General features: G+C 40.3%; 2 long non-coding RNA genes across 2 annotated transcripts; both read right to left on the bottom strand.

The window, feature by feature from the left end:
* Positions 1–1479: 1479 nt before the first annotated feature.
* Positions 1480–2623, bottom strand: LOC139188936 (uncharacterized). Its single transcript, XR_011572358.1, has 5 exons — positions 2603–2623; positions 2422–2519; positions 2241–2338; positions 2060–2157; positions 1480–1884 (listed from the first exon to the last, which is right to left on the bottom strand). It is a non-coding gene; the product is annotated as an uncharacterized lncRNA (long non-coding RNA).
* Positions 2624–4959: 2336 nt separating this feature from the next.
* LOC139188937 (uncharacterized) lies at positions 4960–5692 on the bottom strand. Its single transcript, XR_011572359.1, has 4 exons — positions 5628–5692; positions 5447–5544; positions 5266–5363; positions 4960–5090 (listed from the first exon to the last, which is right to left on the bottom strand). It is a non-coding gene; the product is annotated as an uncharacterized lncRNA (long non-coding RNA).
* Between the last annotated feature and the right edge of the window lie 11337 nt (positions 5693–17029).

Genomic DNA, 17029 nt, shown 5'->3' with positions numbered 1-17029 from the left:
CGAGGCAGACGACAAGACTGCCCTCAAAGCCTTCACGGCAGGCCTACGTGATTGTTTCTTTAAATACATGATCAATGCCAATACTTGGAAGACTTACTCTGAGGTGATGGCGCAGGCTTATAACCATGCCTCCGCCGAGGCAAAGACATATCAGGAGAAACCCCCTCACCCAACGCCATGGAGGAAGAACTAGCAATAGCTAAAGTTTGACGGTTGGGAAGATCATCCAATGTTTCTCTAGTACAGGACTCTAACAAAGACCCTAAAGACTCCGACATTGCAGACTCAGACTTAGAGCTAAAGCTAGAAGAGCCCTCATCACTAGAACTTCCAGGCTCTGACATCTACAATAAGAAGAAACAAATTCTATCACTACATGCATGATCAAAACCGTGTCAAGCGCCCAAAAAAAAAAAAAAAAAAAAAAAAAAAAAAAAGCTTCACCCGAAAAGCTTCACCTCCAAAACTTCACCCAAAAAGCTTCATCCAAAAAGTTTCACCCAAAAAGCTTCACCTAAAAAAGCTTCACCCAAAAAAAAAAAAAACTTCACCTCCAAAAAGCTTCACCCAAACAGCTTCACCTAAAAAAGCTTCACCCACAAAGCTTCACCTAAAAAGCTTCACCCACAAAGCTTCACCCAAAAAGCTTCACCTCCAAAACTTCACCCAAAAAGCTTCATCCAAAAAGTTTCACCCAAAAAGCTTCACCTAAAAAAGCTTCACCCAAAAAAAAAAAAAAAAAAAACTTCACCTCCAAAAAGCTTCACCCAAACAGCTTCACCTAAAAAAGCTTCACCCACAAAGCTTCACCTAAAAAGCTTCACCCAAACAACTTCACCTAAAAAAGCTTCACCCACAAAGCTTCACCTAAAAAGCTTCACCCACAAAGCTTCACCCAAAAAACTTCACCCGAAAAGCTTCACTTAAAAAAGCTTCACCTACACAGCTTCACCTAAAAAAGCTTCACCTAGAAAGCTCCATCTACATACTTTCACCTACAAAGCTTCACCATCAAAACTTCACCTCGAAAGCTTCATCTACAAAGCTTCACCATCAAAGCTTCACCCAAAAAGCTTCACCTAAAAAAGCTTCACCCAAAAAAAACTTCACCTCCAAAAAGCTTCACCCAAACAGCTTCACCTAAAAAAGCTTCACCCACAAAGCTTCACCTAAAAAGCTTCACCCACAAAGCTTCACCCAAAAAACTTCACCCGAAAAGCTTCACTTAAAAAAGCTTCACCTACAAAGCTTCACCTAAAAAAGCTTCACCTAGAAAGCTTCACCTACATAGCTTCACCCAGAAAGCTTCATCTACAAAGCTTCACCATCAAAGCTTCACCTCCAAAGCTTCACCTACAAAGCTTCAACACAAAACCTTGCTCCAAATAAACAAATTTTGTTCACAAAACCCAAGATGCCCTTGAACTTGTACAAAAACACTTGGGTAAACATAAACATTTTTTGTTTTACACCCACAAGGGCCCAAAATTTTCCTTCTTATTTATTCACTTATATATGTTCCCAAACATATTATAATAGATCCAACAACAAGCCAAAGTCCCAAGTTTCATAATGGACAAAAGTACAAGCAATTCATCAATAATGAAGGTGCTACAAAACTTGGAATCTGCCCCAAAATAGAAATCCAACCCAAGAGACTTTTTCTCTCTCTCCCTCTTCCGCCTCCTTTCATCTATCAAATTTCTGCAACCTCTGCTCTTCTCCAATGGAGCTGAATTTTGGACACCCTATAGTTTTTGAGCATATGAACAACTTTCAAGAAGGAACCATTTCTGTTTGAGCGACGGAAATTAAAGTGTTGAAGCTCCAAACATGATAGTCGGCTTCTTGCAGATTTCGAAGCTGTTGTGATGTTTCGAAGATCTGGAAATATTTAACCGTTAGTTCATCCTGAATTTTTGATATGTTATGAAAGAGTCGATGAGGAACAACTTCAATGAAGAAAGCATACCGATCTGAACAAGAGAAAATGGAGTTTCGAAGCTCACAACAAATCTGACGGGTTGACAGACAAATAATAACCAGTCATTCATCATACCTGAATTTCTTGAGTTATACAGCTCCGAGGGATCTCAAATTTGGATATGTTGTAGTTCACAAGCTGAGGAACAACTTCAATGAAGAAAGCATACCGATCTGAACAAGAGAAAATGGAGTTTCGAAGCTCACAACAAATCTGACGGGTTGACAGAAAAATAATAACCAGTCATTCATCATACCTGAGTTTCTTGAGTTATACAGCTCCGAGGGATCTCAAATTTGGATATGTTGTAGTTCACAAGCTGAGGAACAACTTCAATGAAGAAAGCATACCGATCTGAACAAGAGAAAATGGAGTTTCGAAGCTCACAACAAATCTGACGGGTTGACAGAAAAATAATAACCAGTCATTCATCATACCTGAGTTTCTTGAGTTATACAGCTCCGAGGGATCTCAAATTTGGATATGTTGTAGTTCACAAGCTGAGGAACAACTTCAATGAAGAAAGCATGCTGATCTGAGCAAGAGAAAATAGAGTTTCCAAGCTCACAACAAATCTGACGGGTTGACAGACAAATGATAAACAGTCACTCATCATACCTGGATTTCTGGAGTTGTACTACTCCGATGGCTCTCCAATTTGGATATGTTGTAGTTAAGGAATTAACGAACAACTTTCATGAAGACAACTTTGTGATTCGACCTACAGATGATGGTGTTATGTTGAAAAACAATTCCGGTTGTTAGGGGAAATGAAAAACAATTCCACCAAAGAAACATCATTATGATGTTTCATCATTATGGTGTTTTCATCATTATGATGTTTCATCATTATGGTGTTTTCATCATTATGATGCTTTCATCATTGTGATGCTTCCATCATTGTGATGCTTCCATTATGATGTTAATGCACCAACGGTTACACCTTCTGCAATTCCACTTATTCGGGCCTAGCAACCTTCATCAATGTTTCTCTAGTACATGAAACAAAGTGTTAGATAGCTCCTGCCCAAACAGTTGGATGGTGCCCCGCGTCACTACATGAAACAAAGTGTTAGAAGCAAGAAAAGACCACAACAAATAGCAAATAGTACGAACGGTTGATACGTTACAACCTACAGTCTGGAAGTGAGTAAGCACACGTCGCTCAGGCGTGACACCCTTATCATACTCCCAATCATTATACAGAAAGCACCAACGGTTTTTCCATGTGTAGTATGCCTTTTTCTTACCATACACAATACGCTCTCTCTCACTCCGACATGCACACTCGGTATAACCAGTGCATGATTTTGCTGGGCGCATCTTGTAACAGTAACGCCACTGATGGAAGGAAGGCTCACACAACCCACACTCCATCCAAATGATATAAAATCCAATCAAAGTATCCCAGAAACCAGGATTGAGTTGCCCAGGTGCATATCCGATCAAAGATAACATCTTTTGCAACCACGGATGTAAAGGTAGTCTCACCCCTAAAGTCAGTAATATCTGGGTGTAGAACATAACATGACCCTGGGGAGGCTCAGAAGGCCATTCTTCATCATGTACCAAGCGTATCCCTACACTACGAGGGATATTACATGACTGCCTTAGCGCCTCAACCTGCTTCTCATTATTTAACAAGTTATTCTTTAGATGGTCTGCTGTGAACTCAGAGCGAACTATGGGTATGGCATCAAAAACAACCCCCTCACCCAACGCCATGGAGGAAGAACTAGCAATAGCTAAAGTTCGACGGTTGGGAAGATCATCCAATGTTTCTCTAGTACAGGACTCTAACAAAGACCCTGAAGACTCCGACATTGCAGACTCAGACTTAGAGCTAAAGCTAGAAGAGCCCTCATCACTAGAACTTCCAGGCTCTGACATCTACAATAAGAAGAAACAAATTCTATCACTACATGCATGATCAACACATAAGGAAATTCCTATATTACCCACATGAAGATGGTGCAAAGCGATGCCGGAACCCTTCTCAATCAGAAAGCAATCCGTCTTCCACAGTCACTACAAAACAAGCAAATGAAGACCGTGTCAAGCGCCAAAAAAAAAAAAAAAAAAAAAAAAAAACAGCTTCATCTACAAAGCTTCACCATCAAAGCTTCACCTACAAAAGCTTCACCCACAAAGCTTCACCTAAAAAGCTTCACCCACAAAGCTTCACCATCAAAGCTTCACCTACAAAAGCTTCACCCACAAAGCCTCACCTAAAAAGCTTCACCCACAAAGCTTCACCCAAAAAACTTCACCCGAAAAGCTTCACTTAAAAAAGCTTCACCTACACAGCTTCACCTAAGAAAGCTTCACCATCAAAGCTTCACCTACAAAAGCTTCACCCACAAAGCTTCACCTAAAAAGCTTCACCCACAAAGCTTCACCATCAAAGCTTCACCTACAAAAGCTTCACCCACAAAGCTTCACCTAAAAAGCTTCACCCACAAAGCTTCACCCAAAAAACTTCACCCGAAAAGCTTCACTTAAAAAAGCTTCACCTACACAGCTTCACCTAAAAAAGCTTCACCTAGAAAGCTCCCTCTACATACTTTCACCATCAAAGCTTCACCATCAAAGCTTCACCTAGAAAGCTTCAACACAAAACCTTGCTCCAAATAAACAAATTTTGTTCACAAAACCCAAGATGCCATTGAACTTGTACAAAAACACTTGGGTAAACATAAACATTTTTTGTTTTACACCCACAAGGGCCCAAAATTTTCCTTCTTATTTTTTCACTTATATATGTTCCCAAACATATTATGATAGATCAAATAATAATTCAAAGTCCAAAATTTAGTTGTGGACAAAAATACAAGCAATTCACCAGTACTGAAGTTGCTACAAAAACTGGAATCTTCCCCAGCCTAGAAATCCAACAAAGCTTCGCCTCCTTTTCTCTATCAAATTTTTGCAGCTGCTGTTTTTCTCCAATGGAGCTGAATTTTGGACACCCTCTAGTTCTTGAGCAGATGAACAACTTTCAAGAAGGAACCATTTCTGTTTGAGCCACGGAAATTAAAGTGTTGAAGCTCCAAGCATGACAGTCGGATTCTTGCAGATTTCGAAGTTGCTGTGATGTTTCGAAGATCTAGAAATATTTAACCATTAGTTCATTCTAAAGTTTTGATATGTTATGAAAGAGACGATGAGGAACAACTTCAATGAAGAAAGCATGCTGATCTGAACAATCGAAAATGGAGTTTCGAAGCTCACAACAAATCTGACGGGTTGACAAAAAAATAATAACCAGTCATTCATCATACCTGAATTTCTTGAGTTATACTGCTCCGAGGGATCTCAAATTTGGATATGTTGTAGTTCACAAGCTGAGGAACAACTTCAATGAAGAAAGCATGCTGATCTGAGCAAGAGAAAATAGAGTTTCAAAGCTCACAACAAATCTGACGGGTTGACAGACAAATGATAAACAGTCACTCATCATACCTGGATTTCTGGAGTTGTACTGATCTGATGGCTCTCAAATTTGGATATGTTGTAGTTCACAAGCTGAGGAACAACTTCAATGAAGAAAGCATGCTGATCTGAGCAAGAGAAAATAGAGTTTCAAAGCTCACAACAAATCTGACGGGTTGACAGACAAATGATAAACAGTCACTCATCATACCTGGATTTCTGGAGTTGTACTGATCTGATGGCTCTCAAATTTGGATATGTTGTAGTTAAGGAATTAGAGAACAACTTTCATGAAGACAACTTTGTGATTCGACCTACAGATGATGGTCTTATATTGAAAACCAATTCAGGGTGTTAGGGGAAATGAAAAACAATTCCACCAAAGAAACATCATTATGATGTTTCATCATTATGGTGTTTTCATCATTATGATGCTTCCATCATTGTGATGCTTCCATTATGATTGTAATGCACCAACGGTTACACCCTCTATCATAGCAGTATGTGTGTGTATCTCCCTATAGCAAGACACCTCATTCGTCAACTCCCTCGACTAGAGACTTGGGGGACTCCCACCATATGCTACTACGCCTTGGTACTCAAAAGTTCGTGACTACTCAGTGGCTTGGATTTTTCAAGTCTCCAACCGAGAAGTTTTCCTCACTCGGGAAATTAAGGGAACACTACCTCAAACTACATGCTTCACTCACAAAGCTTCAACAATACAGGTTTCAACAAAAGCAAAAATTCAAAGAACTTTATGAAGAAGGCTTTGGTGTATTTAACACAATATGTTGAAATGAAGCAAAGCTTATTTATTAATATTTTCGATAAGCCACAAATATGTACATATACATGAGTCAAAATAAACAAACAAAAGGGAGCCTTCACAAAGGTTGCTTAGGGGAAGTCTCAGCAGTCGGTAGAGCTCCAGAAAGAGAAAGCACCGGAGGGTGGTTATCCGGAGCCTCAGTACTTGACAAAACCCCAGAAGGATGAGGCATTGGAGGTTCATCATTTGAAGCTTCATTACCAGGTACAGCCCCAGAGGACGAAGGCAATAAATGCCTTTGGAACAAACCCACAAACCGCTGATGATCAAGTAAAACCTTACCATCAGATTCCTTCATCTGGTCAAGCTTCCTCTTCATGTTTGTAGCATAGTCATGGGCGAGTCGGTGCAACTGCTTATTCTCATGCTTGAGCCCTCTAATCTCCTGTTTGAGACTCATCACTTCAGCAGCCAATGATTCAACTTGGCGGGTTCTAGCAAATAGGCGTTGGGCCATATTAGACACAGAACCTGCACACTGAACACTAAGAGCCAGAGAGTCCTTAACAGCCAACTCATCAGACCGTTTGGAAAGTAGTCTGTTATCTTTGGGAGTGAGAAGGTTCCTGGCCACCATTGCAGCGGTCATATCATTCTTCATCACAGAATCCCCAACGGTAAGAGGACCAGTAGGGGATATGAAGGATGGGCGCCATATGTTGTCTGGAGAAGGCGTGGCTGTCTCTTCTCCAAGGTTCAAGTCAAAACGACGGTCAGAGGGTCCAGACATTTTCAAATGTGTTGAAGAAGGAAGAGGTCAGACAAATCAAGATCTTAGAAGTGCAAGAAATGAGCTTCTACTGGTAGAGATTCAGGTGTGCTGTGGAACTTAATGCCAGCCTCTATAAAAATCTGCACTCGACGGAGCTTCAGAAATCGAAGAGGCGTTTGCTTTCTCAAAAGCTGGGCTGCTCAGAGACCACGAGGGCCGATCTCAGAAATCGAAGAGGCGTTTGCTTTCTCAAAAGCTGGGCTGCTCAGAGACCACGAGGGCCGATCTCAGAAATCGAAGAAGCACCTGCTTTTTCAGCCTCGTCAGCACCTGTCACATGCACAATCAGCTTTGCGGAAATTACGGGCAATCTGTCGAAGATTTCTGGTGAAGTAAAAAGCACGTGAATCTTACTGTTCAATCACCGCTCTCCATATGCACCATCAACTCCTCGGGTACCACATATAACTTTGTCAAAGATCTCTGACAAAGTTTAGGCACGAGAATTTCGAAGTTCCAGCTACCCTACTATTACCCATAAGGGTAAAGGAACAGCACCACTGCTTGACAACTGGAAAGTCCCTATGTGTGTCGACCTCCGTGTTTTGCGGCAAGACAGGTTGGCAAGAACGTCCAACCTTTACTCACATTCGAGAAAAGACTCCCAACATAATTACTTTCTCAAAAACCGGAGTAGCACCGCTTTCCGAATCTCGAGAGTCAGATCCTCGACGGGATTGCTTGTTCGAAAACCGAAGAGGCACAACTCTCAGAACTTCGAGAGCCAGATTTCCTTAGATAAAGCTTGTCTGTAATCTTCACACGTAATATCAGCTTTCCAGATACCACATACCACTTTTTCAAAGTGCTCTGACAAAATTAAAACACGTGAAGCTGGCAACTCCCACTACATTGCTGTAACCAAGAAGGGTAAAGGAATAGCATTACTACTTGTTATTGGGAAATCCCTATATACATTGACCTCCCTCCTCAACGGACAGGCAAACCTGCAAAAATGCTCAACCCTTTCTCGCATTCGAAAAGGCACCCTCAACATAAACTCTCGAAATACTCAGCTTTATTTCCCCCCGATAATACCTCAGCAAATAAGCCACACCAAGAACAAGAGTATCTCATATCATCAGGGTCGAAAGCAAGAGTATCCCATATCATGCTTTCTCCCTATCTTTGTCTTTGTCCTTGTCCACACCTGCAGGACAAGGAGAAAGAGAGCAGTCAGTCGGAACCTGAAATCAAACCTCCAATTTGGAACTGACTGCCTGGAGCCTTTGCCTGGTTTCTTACTTAGCATTGCTCTCGAGTACTCATCATCAACTGCTGTCAAGGTCACGAATTCCACCGGCAAATACCTCATGACAGTTGATCAGATATTGGCTCTTTACACTGAAGCTGCCAAGCGTGGATGAGTCACTATGAAGGAATGTTCTGAAGGACCATTTAAATGCAAAGGTTGCACACCACTTCTGCCATGCAAAAGATTGAAGCAGAAGGTTCAACGGTGAGCTGAAACAGATCACTACAGCACGACACCTTTCCATACCACATTCATTATTCCGTCAACAGCAAAAGTATCCCATATCATCAAGGTCGAACGTACTCTAGATTTGATGGACTTGTTTTGACCCTCAAATTTTTGAGTCGGCCTTATACTCTGAAGGGCACCAGAAAACCCTCCAGCACAGTTCAAGAATAAGCCTGTGGAAAGTTACTTCTTCAAAAGCAAAAGTATCTCATATCATCTCTTATCCATTTGCTTCTCCTTATCCTGGCAGTTGAATGAGAGACAAGGAGAATGAGAACAATCAACCGGAAGCCGAAGTCAAACCTCTGATCCTGGGTTGCTTACTTGGAAGTTTGACTGCTTACCTTGTCTGTCACCTCTTTCGGCAGATCTCCTAGCTCGGCGACTTGGGGGACTCCTACTATAGGGTTTGTATCACACTTGACCAAGCCCGAAACTACAAGTAAGCTTCAAGTGAAATTGATACATTACCTTGTGCGTCAACATCAGCTAAATACACCATTCCCGGATGGAGGAAAGGTACTTCCAGAGAAGGGCAGATGAAGATCAGACCACACTTCGGTACTTAGAAGTTTCGTGATTACTCAAGGGATTGGATCTTGCAAGTCCCCAACCGAGGAGTTTCCCTCACTCGGGAACTTAGGGGAGCACTGTTTGTACCATACTTGACCAATCCCGAAACTACCGAGCACCGGCCAACGCTATACTGTCAAGGACCCAGAAGAGTTCCCCTCCGACCAGGAGGCCAATCACTACTCGACACGTGTCAAGATTAGAAGCCAATCAGAGCGCAGCACGTGTCGACATCAAGAACCAATCACAACATGACACATGTCAATGTGACAAAGCTACAAGTTTTTCTATAAATAGGGGTCATTCCCCCACAATATTGCCTAATGCCATTTTGTGTTAAATCATTCACAAGAACTCACTAAATTGAGAGCTTGATCCTTTCTACTTGTGTAAGCCCTTCACTACTAATAAGAACTCCTCTACTCCGTGGACGTAGCCAATCTGGGTGAACCACGTACATCCTGTGTTTGCTTCTCTGTCTCTATTCATTTACGTACTTATCCTCACTAGTGACTGAAGCAACCAAGCAACCAAGCGAAGGTCACAAAACCTGACACTTTCTGTTGTACCAAAGTCTTCGCTGATTTTGTGCATCAACACAACTGTTTATTCTCATGCTTGAGCTCTATAATCTCCTGTTTGAGACTCATCACTTCAGCCGCCAATGATTCAACTTGGCGGGTTCGAGCAAATAAGCGTTGGGCCATATTAGACACAGAACCTGCATACTGAACACTGAGAGCTAGAGAATCCTTAACAGCCAACTCATCGGACCGTTTGGAAAGTAGTCTGTTATCTTTGGGAGTGAGAAGGTTCATGGCCACCACCGCAGCGGTCATATCATTCTTCATCACGGAATCCCCAACGGTAAGAGGACCAGTAGGGGATACGAAGGATGGGCGCCATATGTTGTCTGGAGAAGGCGTGGCTGCCTCTTCAACAAGGTTCAAGTCAAAACGACGGTCGGAGGGGCCAGACATTTTCAAAGGTGTTGAAGAGAAAAGAAGCCGGACAAATCAAGATCTTAGAAATGCAAGAAGGGAGCTTCTACTGGTGGAGATTCAAGTGTGCTTTGGAACTTAATACCAGCCTCTATAAAAATCCGCACTCGATGGAGCTTCAGAAATCGAAGAGGCGCCTGCTCAGAAATCGAAAAGGCGTTTGCTTTCTCAAAAGCTGGGCTGCTCAAAGACCACGAAGGTGGATCGCAGAAATCAAAAAGACGCTTGCTTTCTCAAAAGCTGGGCTGCTCAGAGACCACGAGGGCCGATCTCAGAAATCGAAGAGGCACTTGCTTTTTCAGCCTTGTCAGCACCTGTCACATGCACACTCAACTTTTCGGAAATTACGGGCATTCTGTTGAAGATTTCTAGTGAAGTAGAAAGCACGTGAATGTTACTGTTCAATCATTCACTTTCCACACGCAACATCAGCTCATGGGTACCACAGATAACTTTGCCAAAAATCTCTGACAAAGTTTAGACACGTGAAGCTTGCAGCTCCCATTACATCGCTATGACCAAGAAGGGTAAAAGAATAGCAAAGAAACAGCACTAACAAAGTTTAGACACATAAATTTTGAAGGTCTAGCTACCATATTATTACCCACAAGGGTAAAGGAACAGGACCACTGCTGGATAATTGGAAAGTCCCTGTGGGTCAACCTCTGTGCTCCGTGGCAAGGTAGACTAGCAAACAGGCCTAACCTTTACTCACATTCGAGAAAACACTCCCAACAAGATTGCTTGCTTCAAGATCGAAGAGGCACCGTCCTCCGAATCTTGAGAGCCAGACTCCCAACATGATTACTTTCTCAAAAAGCGACGAGACACCGCTCTCCGAATCTCGAGAGCCAGACTCCTAGCAGGATTGCTTTCTCAAAAATCGAAGAGGCACCGTTATCCGAATCTCGAGAGACAGATCCCCGATAGGATTGCTTGTTCGAAAACCGAAGAGGCACCGCTTTCTCAACTTCGAGAGCCCCTTAGATAAAGCTTGTCTGTAATCCTCACACCGCTTTCTCAACTTCGAGAGCCAGATCTCCTTGGATAAAGCTTGTCTGTAATCTTCACACGTAACATCAGCTTTCCAGATACCACAGACCACTTTTTCAAAGTGCTCTGACAGAGTTAAAACACGTGAAGCTGGCAGCACCCACTACCGTGCTATGACCAAGCAGGGTAAAAGAATAGTATTACTCCTTGTTAAGGAGACTCCTATATATGTCGACCTCCATCCTCAACGGACAGGCAGATCTGCAAAAATGTTCAACCCTTCCTCATATCTGAGAGGGCACTCCCAACGAAGCCTCTCGAAATACTCAGCTTTCTTTCCCCCCGAGAATACCTCTGCAAACAAGCTACACTAGAGCAAGAATATCTCATATCATCAGGGTTAAAAGCAAGAGTATCCCATATCATGCTTTTTTCCTATCTTTTCCTTTGGCCTTGTTCTTACCTGCAAGACAAGGAGAAAGAGAGCAATCAGTCAGCACTTGGAATCAAGCTTCTAGTCCGGAACTGACTGCCTGGAACCCCATTGCTCTCGAGTACTCATCTTCAACATCTTATGCTTCCCGAGAAGATACCACATCTGCCTGAGGAACAAATAGGGCAAGTGAGAAGGATACAAGGAAACATGTGGAGACAAGCGCAACAGAACACGTGCCGATACATCAACTACTTTGTCAACAGCAAAAGTATCCCATATCAGCAGGGTCGAACGTACTCTAGATTTGATGGACTTGTTTTGACCCTCAAATTCTTCAGTCGGCCTTATACTCTGGTGGAAACAAGAAAACCCTCCAGCCCAGTTCAAGAATAAGCCTGTGGAAAGTTACTTCTTCAAAAGCAAAAGTATCTCATATCACCTTTTCTCATTTTCTTCTCTTTATCCTTCATGCTACCTGCAAGATAAGGAGAATGATAACAATCAGCCGGAACTCGAAATCAAAACTTCTGATCTGGGACTGATTGCTTGGAGCTCTGATTGCTTACCTTGTCTGTCACCTCTTTCAGCAGATCCCCTAGCTCGGCGACTTAGGGGACTCCTACTACATGGTTTGTATCGCGCTTGACCAAGCCTGAAACTACAAGTAAGCGTCAAGTGAAATTGATACATTACCTTGTGCATCTCCACCAGTTAAAGATACCACCCCTGGAGGGAGGAAGAGTACTTCCAAAGAAGATGCCACATCTACCTATGAGACAGATAAGGCAAGTGAAGACGATACCACACTTCGGTACTTAAAAGTTTCGTGATTACGAGATCATTCTTCCACAATATTTCCTAATGTCATTTGTACTAAATCATTCATTTGTACTCACTAAAGGAGAGCTTGAACCTATATACTGTGTAAACCCTTCACAATTAATGAGAACTCCTTTACTCCGTGGACGTAGCCAATCTGGGTGAACCACGTACAACTTGTGTTTGCTTCATGTCTCTATCCATTTACATACTTATCCACACTAATGACCGGAGCAATCTAGCGAAGATCACAAACTTAATATTTAAGATGATATTCTTTGGTGTATGCTTTTCGCAAACGATATAGTGTTGATAGATGAAACGCAGGAAGGGGTAAACGCGAAGCTTAACCTTTGGAGAGAAGTGTTGGAATCTAAAGGTCCTCGCCTATACCGATCAAAGACAGAATATATGGAGTGCAAGTTCAGTGCAAACGGAGGCCAAAATGAGTTAGGGGTGAGGATCGGAGATCAGGATATACCAAAGAGCGACCGTTTTCGCTACCTAGGATCTATCTTGCAAAAGAACGGAGAATTTGATGGAGATCTCACCCATAGAATACAAGCTGGATGGATGAAGTGGAAGAGTGCATCCGGTGTGTTGTGTGACCGTCGTAGGCCACTGAAGGTCAAGGGAAAATTTTATAGGACGGCAATAAGGCCGGCAATGCTGTATGGCATAGAATGTTGGGCGGTGAAGCATCAACACGTAGGTGTAGTGGAGATGAGGATGCTTCGTTGGATCTGTGGGCACACGAGAAAGGATAAGATTAGGAATGAGGATATCCGAGATAAAGTAGGAGTAGCCGAAATTGAAGGAAAGAGGAGAGAAAATCGGTTACAGTGGTTTGGACATGTGCAAAGAAGGCCTACTGACGCTCCGGTTCGAAGATGTGACCACGGGACAGAGGTTCAGGGCCGAAGGGGTAGAGGAAGACCTAGGAAAACTTTGGAAGAGACCCTAAGAAAAGACTTAGAGTACTTGGATCTAACGGAGGACATGACACAAAACCGAGCGCAATGGCGTTCTAGGATTCATATAGCCGACCCCACTTAGTGGGAAAAGGCTTTGTTGTTGTTGTTGTTGTTGTCTAAACTACATGTCAGTTTCACTAGCATGGAAAAGAATAGTATAAGACCCATGGAATCATCCTGGAATTTTTTTGGGAAGACATCCATGTTTCTAGCACATTTCATTTTATTTGGGAAGACATCCATGTTTCTAGCAGAACGACGTAGGTCTAGAAGAGCGGTTTAGATTGGTGAATTTCAGTGTAAATAGTGTAGTTTTTTTAATTTGGTAGTTTTTAGGTCTATGACTAGACGATCAAACTTGTAGCTTTTCCATGATATATATGATGGATTAGTTTGAATCATTCTAATTTCTAACAATTTTTGTGTTTAATAACACGCATCATGGAATTAAAAAAAAAATGTATGGGTTTGATCATAAAATTTATAATCAAATACCTGAAGACAAAGGAAGATCAACTAAGAGGACTAGATGATTCGTCTCCAATTTTCTTCTCCCATCCCCGAGTTCAAATAAGCTTGATAGAAATTAAAAACAAGTAAATCATATGCTCAGTTTAAAACTTTATTCTTTGGTTAACAAAATAAATAAGTCAATTTCAAGTAGGCCAACTCTTAAATCTTGATGTTAGGCTAAAAACAATCCAACCATGTTTGCCATGCACTTGATTAAAAACTAATTTTTTGCAGTTTAAATTAACTAACCCGTTTGCCTCACACTTATTAAAATCATGATGAAAAAAAATAAACAATATATGCACAAATTTAGTTTAATTTGGTTCGATTTTTAATAATATATCCTTAAAAATAGATTATATCAAACTAGTGTTGAACGGTTAGATATAAAACCAATTATTAAATTGGAATGTATAGTTTAACTTCAAAGTATACTTGAAGATAGAAGAGAGTGATATTTCGTTTGCTTAATTTCATGATTCAAAGGTTGTTGGTTGTTTTATAAACTTTGTCCTATGCTAAAAGAAACTAGTTCTCTCATAATTATGTCTTATTTAGCTTTGTGTTTTCTTTGTAAAATTGTAGCCACGGCAACAAGAGGAATGAGTCAAAATAGAGCACCGCGCACTACTACTCATTCACCTACACCCTCTTCAGACCAACTTGGTGTTACCCAACCATCACATAGTAGCGAAATACATGAGACACAACAAACATCTATTGAGAATCAACCTTCAAGTGTCCAAGTCATGGTCGTCTTCTTCGTGTAGGTGTTTTCTTTAGTACTAAAGATGCATATCCCTTAAATAGCCAAAGTTGTAATAAACGTATGTGCTTAGGACGTGAAGAAAGCCATGAGCAATTGAAGGACCACGTCCACACTTTAACAGATAAGTTGAATTCTTTGCAAGAATTAGTTGAAAGATTGATGCCAAACAACTCAAATAATTATGCAGACTCAGGACCATCTGCTTCTATGGTAAATTGTTTTATTTCATTTTTATTGTTTGTCTTATTGTTGAATAATATATTATTTCTTTACTTACTCTCTTTATTGTTTGTTTGACAGGAGAATGTTCAAAGTTGGTCAAATGCTCAACATGAAGATTAGTAGTGCATCATACTTTTATTTTGATATTAACAAATATCTGAACTTGTTAGGTTTTATTCGTGGGATATTGTTCTTTTTTTATTTTTTCCAATTTAACTATTGTCCATTTTCTTTTTTAAATAATTTTATGAATAATCTTGCTTGGATATTGAGAAATTTAATACAATGGTTTGGTTAATTTATTAGTAACGATTACATACCTATTTTTATCATATTTTAATTTCAATATATAATTTAATTATAAATAGAATAATAGCTTTTTTGATTGTAAATTCCTCTCGTTAATGTGCACATTTCTAACAAAGACGCTCATATAGGAAAAACCAATTTTCAACCAAATATTGGTTATGAAAAAATTTGCGATGACTAAATATGGTCAATAATATTTATTTCCAATGAAGCTTCACCGTCAAAAATATATATTACCGACAAAACTTCACCATTGCAAATATATATATTCGACGAGTCTTCATTGTTGAAAATATATATATTCCCAACGAAGCTTGCCATTGCAAATATGTATTACCGATAAAACTTCACCGTTGGAAGTACATATTTTCGATGATGCTTGATCATAGCAAATATGTTTTTGTGCCTATTTCTGTCAAGCCGTTATGTATTTTTGACAACCTTGTATGGTCCGTAATTGTAATTGCGATGATTGTGCACTCTCGTAAAAAAAGATGATTTTGTTGGAAAAAGATTTTTTGACACAATTGTTTGGTCGAAAAGACGTGATTGCAAAAAACATTTGTCGTCACTTGAAAAGTAATTTCGACAACTCTATAAGTATTTGCGACCAAAATTCCATGTTGAAAATAAAATAAGTTTTCCATTTTGAACATTCAATTCCAACATAAATATAACTATTAACGAGTCATGTGTGTCGAAAATGCATTAATTCCAACGGCTGGTCGGAACAAAAGTATTTCCAATGGGACAATTTCCGACGCTCAGCGAGGGTTTTGTCCCGTCGGAAATAAGTATTTGCGACGGCAAAATGCCTTTTCCAACAGTATTTGACCCTCACTAATGACACTTTGTTTTGTAGTCATCAACCCTGCCATTGTTGAATATGTGCATGATAGGATTAAAAGCACACCACAAAGTAGCACACAAATGTCCTATTGATTTTCCTTATTAACACTAAGATTTGTCAATTGCAGCATATGAAAATAAGGGTCTTTCCCGCAGAAGATTGTTTTATCTAACTACCTAAAATGTCACAAAAACTGGGTTGCTGTCCCTACTGACCAGCCACCGAAAAATAATTATTAGACTGACTTATACATATCTAAAGTCTACGAAATTTTATATGTAGATACTAGACACAAAAAGCTACACTCACACATATTTTTGGGATTTTTGGAGTTGATTTTCTATTTAAATTAAATCGAACAAAAACAGGATAGAAACAAATTTTAAGTAGTTCACAAATTAAGAAAAACGAGTTAGGGGTATTGCTATCCACCACCAAATAATCATGCAAACATGTTATGTTTCATTCAAATTTCTTTTATTTCCGGATGAAGATGCTCAAGTTGGCTCAATGTTAGAACTCAACCTATTACTCTTTCTTACGTAGTATGTTAAGAGAATGACGTTTTCAACTTAACTTAGTCCCTAGCATGCAATCTAGAATGGCGTGTTCATAGATTTAACAAGTAGAAATCATTAAGAACGAAAAGAGTTTGAGTCATCACAAGGCATCGTAACTACTGGCGTTGTCTTACTTATCCTAGAAATTGGTTCACATGTTAATCGCAATTAACAAGTACTACTTTAGAACATATGTAGGTCCTCATTCGACAAGGGCAGGCACACACATACTCGTAGCATTAGAATCCTATATATGCTTACTACGTATGCATCCATAGAAAACAAATAAAGAATTCATCAATGAGACAAGTAGTGAACCAAGTTTCATCCATTCATAAAAATAATTTAACGAAATGTCATAACAAAATTGCAATCATATTCGGGGCTTCAAAACAGCCCCTAACCTCTAAAAAATTAGTTACACATAGTTCTCAAAATAAACCAAAATAAAGACATGAGTTTGAGAAGATAAAACCGAGCGAAGAGAATGTCAAGATTTCCTCCTTC

This window comes from Malus domestica, chromosome 10 (genome assembly GCF_042453785.1).
Source record: "Malus domestica chromosome 10, GDT2T_hap1".
In the NCBI taxonomy this organism is placed as follows: Eukaryota; Viridiplantae; Streptophyta; class Magnoliopsida; order Rosales; family Rosaceae; genus Malus; species Malus domestica.
This window is presented reverse-complemented; position numbering and strand designations above follow the sequence as displayed.